Here is a 13,421-nt window from a genome sequence, read left to right on the forward strand (position 1 = left end):
ATAAACAATGTTAGGCTTTATGGAGATAAAACGTTTGCTGTTAAAATGTCAACGTGAAAGATTGCACTACATCCAGGTACATCTTGATTGTCATTTGGCTAGCTGGACTGCAAAAGTACTGCGGTGCATTTTAACAAAACCTGCCTCATAATTATGCTCTTCCGTGCTACGTTCGAAATGACTCAAGACTCCTAAAACAGACTCAAGTCCAGACCGCCATAACAGAACTTCAATTTTCTGCGTCACCTAGGTAATCGGAAAATATCACCTCATAAACAAAGATGACGCACAGCAAAAGAATGCTTCAGATATCTGACCACTAACAACACAAAATGTTTCACAATTAGACAAATGTTCTCCACATAATAATGCAGCCTAATTATGAAGTTCCATAAGTAACTGCACAGCCTGAAGGAGGGGATTATGAAGCTATCTCATAGTTGATCATACTGTCACAAAGGCATCCACTTTTATCAATTTTCCATTACCTAAAAGCAGTTCAGGTAGTCAAGTGTGTTATTTTTGTTAAATAGGCACCCATCAGTCTCTCTGTAGCCAGGTTAATTGGGTATACACACAGGATAAGTCCATAGAGTTCTCAAATGTTAAAGGAGAACTGGTGCTTAAGCTATGTTATTCCAAATGCAGCTAGTAACTTTTCCAGTGAATCCCAGGCACATCTGATATTTCAGTTTGCCTATTACCCATATGTAAGTCTTTGCTAGTTTTCAAATAGGCTGGTCGAAAGAACATTTAAATGTTGCAGAACACTGTACTACGCACAAGAAAGGTTTAATTTGTGACTGGGGCATGATGGTGCCTTTGTGTCAATTGGGAGCAGAGCAGTATTAATGTGTGGGAAACTATGGTCTACTCCAACAGAGCAAAACCACCATTACCACCAGCAGCTTGCCTTTATAATGTAATCCGTCAACCTGAAAGAGCAAGGGAATAAATTGGAACCATATCACTGTTCCTACATTGGCACAAAATCAACATCCTGGAACTCCCTTTCGAACATCACTTTAGTGTAGCTAGTCTCCAGGGACTGCGGTGGTTCAAGAAGGCAGACCACCACTACCTTCTCAAGGGTAATTAGTGGCAGGCAATATATGCTGACCTAGCCAGTGAAGCCCACATCCCATTAATGAGCTCAAAAAAATTGTAGTACATCTTCTTATTAACAGAAAAGGTTTGAGTCCAATCGGACTTAATGAGACACATTTTGACCGAGGTTAGTTAAGTACAACTTTGAGATTTTGAACACAACTGTTGAGACTTATGAGGCAGAATATTCATTGCAAGAATGTTGGTCCAAAAACATCTACATCAGAAATCTAGATTTTGGGATACAAAATCTGGAAATCTAAATTCTTTCAATTATGTTCAGCTCTGCTTCCTGCTAATATCTTTGTTTAGAAATTTGCTTGAATAAGTTTTAAAAAAAAGCCTTTAACAATGTTGACACAGTGAATTTTTAACAAGTTACTACTGATGGACTAGTACTTTATGCTGTACATAATTGTAGCAAAGTTGTAAGCTCAAAGCTTTAAAATCGGTTTGCCAAAATCACATAGAATAAATCTTCCCAAAGATATTCATTTGAAGCTTTATTCATGGATACAGATCTGCCTCAAACCAATACTTCTGTGCTCACAATCTTCATATAGCATGGGTACCAGTTTGAGTCTGATAGTCTTTCAAAGCCACGTGGAACCAGCTGATCCAAGTTGTTCGGTTAGCTTCCCATTCAGTCAGCCAGGTTAAAACAGTTCTGCTCTCTGAATGCTAAATAACCTTAAGTGTTAATAAAGAATTGACATTGTTTGCATTATTGAAGTGTTTCAAAATGAAGCTTGCAGCTGGTTAACGTTATATTGCACGTAGTGTCGTGAAGATATTTCTCAGAGGCAGTTCTCTCTCTTTGGCGATTATTGATTCAGATCATTTCCCATATAACATTATATTGACAAAATGCTTTGTATTGATGAAGTTTACACGCTACAACTACACAATATCTATCTTCAGTCTTATTCTGCCTAGGTTAAAACAGTACTTATTTCTTTGAATCTCTCTTCTATCAGTCGGGATCTGTATTGCCAACCGTAACTTATTGGGCTTATAAATTTTGTTTATGTTACATCGATGGAATTTTCATGTAATTTTTACAACATATAAAGAAAGTATGGCCTTAAAGTAATTGGGCATTTTCAACTAAGGGGGCTTTCCTCAGAATGTGTACAAAATATCAATACTTGATACAAACCAATATTTGAATAATCTTCTTTTCAATGGAATGTTTTACATAATGGCATTAACAAATGAAAATTAAACATCAACTGTTATGGTTGCCTTTTAAATCAATATTTAACAGCGAAGCACAGAGATATAAATTACTTACTTGCCAAGTTGTTAGAATATTTGTTAATGATAATTTATATTACTAGGAAGGAGTGCCTAGAGATTTGCATCTGCTTTAATATATGCTTTGCTCTGCTTTAATACTGAATGTTTTTAAGCTTTCATTTGACATGCTTGCTGGTTCATAACTATACATCAAAGGGAATTGTAATGTAATGGTGCAGTACTGAATAGGTTATTTACACTATCTCACAGAATAATACTGAGATTTGCAGAATAATGGGCATTTAATCTTATGATCTACTGAGATGAAATGTTTACTGCACTCAGCTGTACTGCAATGTTTAGTTTTCTGCAGTTAGTAATATTGTACGACAGCTAAAAAGCGATAGAACTTGGTTTAAGCTTGAGGTTTACTAGACCAGTGGTTGCCAATAAATATTTGTCTGTCAGGAGGGGAAGATACTATATGCAGGCACAACTCCTCAAAAGGTGAAGGAGGATATCGTAAGGACTCATATTAGAATGTTGGAATAGGAATAAGCCATTAACACAGACAATTCTAGAACCAGTCAAATTAATTACCATTCCCTTCTGCTAATGCTGCTTGTCAGCTGTGCCTTAGTAAATAGCATTCTTGCCTCCAAACAAGAAGATTGTGGGCTCAAATACAACACAGTGTGGAGCTGGAGGAACCCAGCAGGTCAGGCAGCATCAGAGGAGCAGGAAAGTTGAGGTTTTGGGTCGGAACCCTTCTTCAGAAGAAGAGTCCCGACCTGAAATGTCAACTTTCCTGCTCCTGTGATGCCGCCTGGCCTGCTGTGTTCCTCCAGCTCCTCACTGTGTTGTCTCTGACTCCAGCATCGGTAGTTCTTGCTATCTCCGGTTGTGGGCTCAAAATCCAGTTTGGAGACTTGAACAAATGATCTAACATGACACTGTCCTGAGGGAGTGCTGTGGTGTCTCAGATGTCATCATTAATCAATGAAGTGCTTTTCATTGTCCTAAAAGGGTTTTGTTTCAAAAAACTGGTACATATTTCAAAAGGATAAAGGCAAAAACAGATGTGTTCAAATTAATAGTTGAATAATTCAAATTAATAATGCATTTTAATATAATTTTGTTAGACAGGAAGTTTAACTTGTACATTTAGAAATACATAGAATCTGTTATACAGAGGAACTATTAGAATTACGGTCAAGTTGTTTATATATACTTCACTTTTTTTCTCCAGCCAGAATTTGATAATTTTGCCAAGTGCTGAGAGGTGTTGGTTAAATTACAAATTTAAATTCTTGCTCTTCTTTCATTACAAACTTAAATTCATGAATGCATCATTAGGCAGTTGTCTATTGCTGTATTTACCTGGGAGAAGCAGGTAAATTGAGGTTTGAACTGTTTGCAAACTAAGCCAATTTAAATTCAAAGCTGACACTGCAATACAATGCTGAGGAAGTTCATCATTGTTGGAAGTGCCACATTTTAGATGTTAATGTTCTGACTATACTATGACTTTAAGAGGTGTATTTTGACCTGGTATTTTTTATGAAGAATGGTTGAGACAGAGGCGACAAGTGGTGTGCTCAAAGCCAATAAAGTAAACAGCTTGTGAGACCTTGGTATTTTTTTAAAAAGTTGGAATAATAGAAGAAAGTGCCAGATCTCTTTCAAGAATTTGCATGTGTAATGTTGCCTCATGTATGCCAGGAGGAGTGGGTAAAGAAATTAAGACTTAAAGAGATATGGGAGCAAGTCAATCTTTGATGGTGACAAATGAGGAGATATGTTATTCAGAAGGAATTTACCCATTAAAGCTGGTAGTATGTGGAATTCAAGGTGAGAAGAACTGTATTCCATTATATAAAGTGAGGTTGGAGAGTCCAGTGAAAAGCTATGAAGTGGTGGTAGGAGTAATAGAGAAATTCTCAGTTCTAGGAATACAGTTTATCCTTGGTAATGATGAAGGTGGATCACAGGTGTGATGCCTACTGTGGTTGAAAAACCAATGGATAATCAGGCAACTGAGGTGTTACAGGAAGTATATGCTGGGATTTTTCCTGACTGTGTGGTAACAAGATCACAAAGCCACAGGCAGAAACAGGAGGAGAAATCAAAGAATAAAGATAAGGAAGTTAAAGTTCAATTATCAGAAAGAATGTTTGATCAAATTGTTGAGAAAAAAAACAAGAACAGGTGGAAGACCAAAAGGATAGTTTTAGTTCAGAGAAATTAACTTAATTACAAAAAGAGGAAAAACTAAAGCAGTTGTATCAAAAAATATATACAGAAGACGAATCTGAATGTACCCCAGAATGGAAATGGAGATCATCACATGTTCAGGATGAAAAACTGACAGAAATTCATCAAGTTGTATTAGCAATGGGTTAGCACATTTGAGAGTAAGTAAAACTCAAGCCAAAATACAAAAACATTTTTATTGGCCTGGACTGCATAAGGATGTAGTTGACTTACTGTGAACATCTCATATATGTTAGGTAATTGGAAAACCTCAGGCAGTCATAAAACCAGCACCATTAATACCCATTCCTGCGTTTGAGGAACTATTTACAAGGGTCTTAATTAATTGCAAAGAACTCCTACCTAAAACAAAAAGTGGGAATAAGTACTTGTTGACTGTAATGGATGTGTCTATTAGACTTCCATAGGCCTTTCTATTATGCAGTATCATGACAAAGGATTGTAGAAGTTACTCAAATTTTTTACTTGATACATTCTACCCACAGAGATTCAATCAGATCAAGGGTCAAAATTTACATCAAAATTATTCACGGAAGTTATGGATAATTTAGGAATAAAATAGTTCAGATCCACTGTTTAACATCCAGAATTGCAAGGAACATTAGAACGGTGGCAGCCAATTTTAAAGACCATGTTGAGGGCTTATAGTCAAGACTATCCAGAGGATTGGGATAAAGGAATTCCATTTGTATGTTTTGCAATTACAGATGCACCTAATGAATCAACTAAATTCAGTCCCATTTGAATTCGTTTTTGGGCGTGAGGTGATAGGACCACTGAATTAAGGGTAAATTGGTGAGTCAGAGTTCAGAGACCACATATTCGGACTGCGTGTCAAATTTTAGGGAAAGATTAAATAAAGCGGGTGAGTTGGCTAGACAGCATTTGAAAGTGGCACAGCATGTGATGAAATAGGAAGCAGACAAGATCAAAAATTTGTGGTTTTACTAGTGGAGATAAAGTGTTATTGTTACTCTCCATGGTAGGTGAACCTTTAACAGTAAGGTTTAGTGGACCTTATCAAATCAAAAGGAAGTTGAGTGAGGTGAATTATTTGATAAGAACGTCAGATAGAAAATAATCTCATAGAGCGTGTCATGTGAATATGCTACAAAAGTATTTTGATTGGGAAGGAAAGCAAAAAGAGAATGTGTTACTAATTACAACACAGAGTGAAGAACCAAGTTCAGATGATTCTGAATTGAGCATTCCTCAAATTAAATTGGACAATGACGAAGTTCTCAAAAATTGTGATAAATTACTGAGTTACCTTCCAGAGGAAATTTGAAATGATCTGAAAGAGTTATTACAATCATATGAAGAGATATGTGCAAATAAGTTGGCAAGCACTAATCTGATTATTCATGTAGATATAAGAAATGGCATTCCAATTATGCAACATCATTATAGACTTAACCCTCCAAAGATGGCCCAAGTTGGCTAAAAAGAGATTCAATGCATGCTCAAAGTCAAAATAATCAAAGTGAGTTACAACAAATGAAGCTTACCCATAGTAATTCTGCCAAAACCAGATGGTACCCAACAATTATGTGTTGACTATCACAAAGTAAATGCAGCTAAAAATCTGATTTGTATCTTATTCCATGTTTGGAAGACTGTATTGAGAAGATAGGACAAGCAACTTATATTTGGACTTACTCAGATGATATGGGCACGTACCTTTATCTGAAAAAGTAAAGGAAATTTTGGCTTTCGTGTTGCTGAATGGATGGCATCATTAGTGTAACTTGTGTAAAAATGAAGTGTGTTTATCTTAAAATCGACTGGTTTGACCAATCAAATTGGAATGCAACACTTTACACTTATCTTTAAAATAAGAAAAAGTAATGGTCTAGGCTATCTTCTTAATATATTTTGAGGAAGTTTGGTCTAGTCCATAACAATGTCCAATAACAAATCTAGTCCCATTTGCCAGCATTTGACCCATATCCCTCTAAAACCTTCCTATTCATATAATCATCCAGATGCCTTTTAAATGTAATAATTGTACCAGCCTCTACCACTTCCTCTGGCAGCTCATTCCATACATGCACCACCCTCTGCGAGAAAATGTTGTCCCTTATGTCCCTTTTATATCATTCCCCTCTCACCTTAAACCTATGCCCTATAATTTTGGACTCCACCACCCTGGGAAAAGATTTTGCCTATTTACCCTATCCATGCCCCTCACAATATTATAAACCTCTATAAGGTCAGCCTCCAGCCTCTGACGCTCCAGAGAAAATAGCCCAGATTTTTCAACTTCTCCCTATAGATCACACCGTCCAACCCTGGCAACATCTTTGTAAATCTTTACTGAACGCTTACACCTCACATTTATCTAAATTAAACTCTATCTGCCACTCTTGGCCCATCTGATAAAATCCCGTTGTATTCTGAGGTAACCTTCTTTGCTGTCCTCTACACCTCCAATCTTAATGTCATCTGCAAACTTACTAACCACAGCTCCTACGTTCACATCCAAAAAGCAGTGGACCCAGCACCGATCCTTGTGGCACACCACTGGTCACAAGCGTCCATTCTGGAAAGCAATCATCTACCACCACCCTTTGTCTTGAGAGCTGGATAAGTGATGACTGTAAATTTGTTGATGCTCGAAAAGCAAGTATTTCTGTCAGTTCGCGAAAACAAATGAGCTTTTGTTTGCTTTTCTCTTCACTTTTGCTGTTGTGGATTAAAAGTGACGATTTTCAAACCTGTTGAATGATTTCCAGCATGTGATGGCCCCACATTGAACAATGAGACAATGTTAGGCTACACTGGGTGTTAAAGAAAATGTAGCATGCAATTAGACAGGGCTCTAAGATCGGATAAGGACTGGTAATCTGTATAGCTTCTTGCTAAAAACAATGCTGTCTCAGCTCATACCACCCATATATCTCCCGTGGCATTTGCTTTTGATTCCTCTCTCACTATGTACACTTGAATGGCAACTCCTGGCTGGCAGTGGCATACAGCTTTGAAAATAGCCCCAGCGCTGGGAACCCCAGGAGGTCCTTCTCACAGGGATGATAGTGTGAGTGAGATGACATAATGGTGCGGTACATGGGTAATGAGAGTCATGTGAGAAATCTTGGACTTAATGAAAAACTCTTGAGTATATTTACCCAACTTCTGTTAAAATTTAGCCCATAGAATCAGTTTGGGTAGAGGTAGGGAATAGCAAAAGGAAGAAGCCAACAACAGGAATAATTCAAAGGCCTTCTAACTGTAACAATGTTGTAGAAGAACTAATGGGGACTTCTAAGAAAGGCACTGCAATTATTATGGAGATTTTAATCTGCATATAGATTGGATGAATCAATGTTGCATGAAGGATGAATTCATAGAATGTTATATGGGCAATTTCTTCGACCAGTATATTCTAGATCCAACCAGACAGTAGGCTTTTCTATATGTGGAAGTGTGCAATGAGGCAGAATTTACTTAATTACCTTTTAGTAATAGAACTTCTAGGTAACACATTCTGTTGAGGAAGAGAAGAGTTATGTTTTAAACTTCAACCTAAATAAAGGTACATATGAAGATGTAACTGTCTAAAGTGAACTGGGTAAATTGGTTAAGGGGTAGCTCAGCAGACATTTAGGGATTTAGTTCAGAATATTCAGCAAATGTACAATCCAGTGAGAACAAAACACTCTTGGAAATGAATGTACAATTTTTGGCTAACAAGGAAGTTACAGGGAGTGTCAAATTGAAAGAAGTGCACAAGTCTGTGAAGTTTAGTGTTAGGCCAGAAGTTTGGACAGAATTTAAAAACCAACAAAGAATGAACAAAATATTATTCAATGGGAGAAGTTAGAGCATAGCAAGGTGCATCGGGAATGGCAACAGGGGGAAACCAGATGTGCACTCAAACTCCCTTGAGGCCAGGATGCTGCAGATGAACCCTCTCTCCCCTGATTGCCTTCCCATCCATGTTTTACTGTATCATCCCTTTGTATATACTGCTATCCACCTTTTACAATTGTAATCTCCGCTTTCGCCTAGCCTCCAGGCCCGGTCCTGGAGAATATGAGTCTGCTGCCCAATACTACTCCCTGCTTCCCTTAGCTCCCACCAGCACCCTTAGCTTTGTGAATGGACAGTAGGGACTGACAGTAGACCACCCCTTGAGCAACCAAAGCAGACAGCCCTGGACAAGAAGTACCCAGACCCCTGACTGATGCCTCTATAGCTCCCTGACTGCATTAGCCCACTGCGGTTGCTGGTGGGTGATAAGTGAGGACCAGGGGAATTCTATTGCTGTTGTGGGAGGGAGAGAAAGGGTGAGGGTTGAAGTGCAGGAGATGGGTTGGACAAGGCTAAGGGTCCTGTCAACCATGGTAGCAGGGTATCCTTGGTTGAGACAGAAGCTGGCATAATTGGAATAAATGTGACGGAGATAGAGAAATTGAGAGAATTGAATGGAGTCTTACAGGAAGCAACGTGTAAGGATGTATAATCAAAGCAACTGTGGGAATCTGTGGGTTTGTAGTGGATTTCGGTGGCCAACCTAACTCCAGAAATATAAACAGAGATGTCGAGGAAGGGAAGGGATGAGTCAGACTTGGACCAGGTGAAGGTGAAAGCAGGGTGGAAATTGGAAGCAAAATTGCTAAACGTTTCCAATTCCAGACAAGAGAGGGAAATGGCAAAAATGATACCATTGATGTACTGGAGCAAGAGTTGTGGGTGGCGGCCAGAGTAGGATTGGATCAAGGAATATTCCACATACCCCACAAAGAGACGGACATGTGGATACGCATGGTGCCCCTTTGACCTGAAGAAAGCGACAGGACTGAAAAGAGAAATTGTTCAAAGTGAGGACAAGCTTGGCCAGGTGGAGGAGGGTGGTAGTGGATGGATTCAGGCCTTTTTTCCAGGGAGAAGCGCACAGCGGGAATGGATGTATAAAGGGATTGCGTGTCCATGGTGAAGAGAAGGCTGCTGTAAGCAGGTTCCAATGGGTATCCCGTTCCAAATAACTAGTTGCACTGTATTTAGGCATGATTGAGTAATCTGCTGTGGTTTTATTCTACCAGGGTGATATCTCCCATAATGTATGACTGTGGATATTGTAGAATTGAAGAATCCAACTGACGTTTATTACAGCTAATTATTACATACAAAGATTATATTTCTCAGACACTTAAGTATGTAGGCTATTATTAGGTTAATAGGTTACAACAGAGCAGCATGCTTTCAATAGCATGTTTTGCTTCAGGTGATCCTGGCTAAGATAATGATTGAGATCCTCACGTCTCAGGTTATGGTGCAGTGATGAAATCATGAGCATTTCTTTTAAAGCTAGACCGGTATACTGAACATGAGACAGAGCACAATATCCCCTTTAGTTTATAAAGATAAAAGCTTTTACCAAGCAGATGTACATGATCGTTTATAGGCACTTGTGGTGTCAGTTCACTAATTGTATGAAGAAGTAAAGCAGAATTTGCAAGACTAACTTTTCAAAATTAAATGTAACACTTTGGAAGTTTGACAACTTGTCTTGGCTTGGTCATCGTATACACATTATCTCTGTTGCACTTTTTGACAACTTGGTTGTATTGCTGCTGGTTGCTGTCACTCAACATTACCACACAATTAAAACTAAAGTGTTCCTCCTCTCTCTTCTCATGCAGATTGGTCTACTGTACATTGATTTGAACTGGCTTCTGTTCCTTCACAATGTGGCACCATGATCAGTAATGACTTTGTATGATCTGGGTTGGTTATATACTTTAGAAACCTTTGCTGGTATCCAAGTATTTGTACTTCCAACTCACACTATCTGTTTAGTGTGCTGTTTTGGTGATTCTCTAGCTACTCATTCGTTGTGCATCTCTTCGAGTTTTCTCTCTCTTCAAGAAAATGTCCCATGTATCTGAAAGATTAAACAATAAGTTGCTGAACAAAATTATCTGCACTTGCCTTCTGACCATAGGGTATGCAGGGGATGTTAATCACTTCTCCATTGGTGTTGTTGAAAATGACACAGTTCAATGTGAAAATCTTGCTTTATTGCTTGACACTTAAAGATCATGGTTATTATAGTGATCTATTATACACTGTGCGCTGGTCTCTTATGTGCAGTATAATGGAGCTCCATTTGCTGAGGTATATGTCTTTCAGGATACGTTGTGGTAAGATATTGGCACTAGCTCGTGTGTCACTTTTAGCTTTTAGTATGTCATGTTTGTTTTTTCAGGAAATATGATATTAGTGGTGTCATCACTGGATTATTAATCTAGTGACCCAGGTAATGTTCTTGGGTCCTGAGTTTGAATCCCACCATGGCAGATGATGGAATTTGAATTCAGTATGAATCTGGAATTGAGACTCAAATGATGATCATGAAATCATTGCCAATTGTAAACAAAGACCCATCTGGTTCACTAATGTCCTTTAGGGAAGGAGATCTGCCATCCTTACCTGGTCTGGCCTACATGTGATTCCAGATGCACAGCAATGTACTTGACCTCTGAGCAATTAGGGATGGGTAATAAATGCTGGCCAGGCAATGCCCACGTCTGTGAATGAATATTTTAAATAAGATATCAAAAGTCTGGTCTCGATGAAATTTGCCTTTCACTTGGTTGACTCTGAATCTCACTGATGTGTTTGGGCTTTTACATCTTTCCTATTGCTGTTTAAGTATTGTTATGTTGTGCCATTTTATTGGTTACCTGTGATTTGTTCTGGGATCTGGCTTGGTATTTGTAACCAGATTTCGTGCACATGCATGCTGAATGTCCGCTTGTACAACATACTTTACAGATAAAATAGACAGCTATGGCATAAGTGCAAAAAACTGCACTTGTTACAGATCTTGTTGGTTTGATGCACCTTGCTGACTACAGCATTAACCTTGGCTCCATCAAAAGTATGCAATTATTGTTGGTCAGCCATTTTGCCGTCATATTTGTGTCTATCCACAAGTAATGTGTCAGTGGTATTGTCCTTTCCTTGCCCAAAGATCATTCTTGACGGCTTTAATAGGTGTAGAGGCAATGACTCACTTGATAAGCTTTGCATCAAGGAGAGGCAATGGCCTAGTGGTATTATCGCTGGACTGTTAATCTACAGACCCAGGTAATATTCTGGGGACTTGGGTTTGAATCCCACCATGACAGATGGTGGATTTTGAAATTAATAAGAATATCTGGAATTAAGAGTCTAATGATGACCACAAATCCATTGCCAATTGTTGGAAAGATCCATCTGGTTCACAAATGCCCTTTATGGAAGGAAACTGCCATCCCTACCTGGTCTGGCCTACATGTGACTCCAGACCCACAGCAATGTGGTTGACTCTTAACTACCCTCTAGGCATTTGGGGATAGCTAATAAATGCTGGCCTAGCCAGTGATGCCCTCATCCTGTGATTGAATAAAAAAAACTTTGGCATTTTCTGACAAACTTGTCAAAAACTCCTGGTTTTTTTTTGTCGGCATAACATAAGTTGGAGTCTATTAATCCTGAAGCTAACTTTTAATTCAACCTGATCTTTGAGAACTTTCCACATCTTTTCTGAGTCTTTTTAATTGTGCTTGGAAAAAATGGATGTATTAATTCTGTGATATTCCCCTTATTGATGATCAGCAAGAATTCAAAGGGCTCTTTTCTCAGGATATTGCTTGATAAGTCCATAAAATATAGGAGCAGAATTAGGCCATTTGGCCCATAAAGTCTGTTCCACCATTCGATCATGGCTGCTATGTTCCTCTGTAAAATCTGTAAGATAGAACTACATACTTTGTTTGTACCACTTATTGTTCCAGTAAAGCATAGGGTTCAGGTTTGCAATCAGTAATTTGATGATTTTAGGTGGTTTGAATCAGCTTCAGATCCTTGGTTCCAGACACTGGATTAAGAAATGTGAAATGAAGAAGGCAGTAAACAGGTGTTTCAGGGCAAAAGAATCTCTGCGTTTATTTAAATCTAAAATGGTAAGTACAATGCAAGAAATAAAAGTAAATGCAAAAAACAGTGAAATTAACACAATCATTTATACAGAGGAAAGTAACTAAATACACTATTAAATAAACACAGATGTAACACTGTTACAACTTCAACAGCAGTTTTAACCACAGAAACTTTAATCAGGCTTCCTACCCTTGGGGGCCCATGCACTACCACCACCCGCCTTCCCCTCCTGCTAGCTAGTTTAGAAACTTTAGTGTCTCGGGGGTTTAAACTCACTGCTGAGGAAAACACAGTTTTAAAGTGTAGCCGGTTGCTGAGGTTCTTGCTGTGGGTTCTCTTGGTTCAGAACAGGCTTGTGTCTGGAAGCTCTTGTTTGGATCGCACTTGGTTGGCTACCCACCTCTCAGATGCCCTTTGTTCTGATGATACCTTTGGTTTGCCTTCCTGATTCAGCTTCTCTGTTTGGCCTCCGTGGTTCTTGGTTCTGATGCTGCTTGTTGGGGCTGGAAGTCTGTGGGGAATCTGTTTGCGAAGAAGCTTGTTGTTGAAATGTCTCTTCCCTCAGGTCAGAGCAGGGCTAGCTGATACAGACCGTGTGATCCGTCATCTCGCCTCAAATCTGCGTTGTCTGTTTCATTTCTGGGTTTTCCTTTAGAAGTCAATTGGTTTCCTGATAGTTAGAGTATGTGTAAATGGATCTTGATTGAAGTTGAATGTCCAGTATCTCTGTAAAGTCTGTAATGTCTGTGCTAGGTATGCCAAGGTGTAAAAGTTAGTTTCGGTCTAGAGTGTTTGGTTTGGTTGATTGTTCTCTTAAAGTGGAGGGGTAAATTGGAACTACAATCTGAACAACAATCCCACACTGAGATCAT

Source organism: Rhincodon typus, chromosome 8, assembly GCF_021869965.1.
Source record: "Rhincodon typus isolate 14 chromosome 8, sRhiTyp1.1, whole genome shotgun sequence".
NCBI lineage: Eukaryota > Metazoa > Chordata > Chondrichthyes > Orectolobiformes > Rhincodontidae > Rhincodon > Rhincodon typus.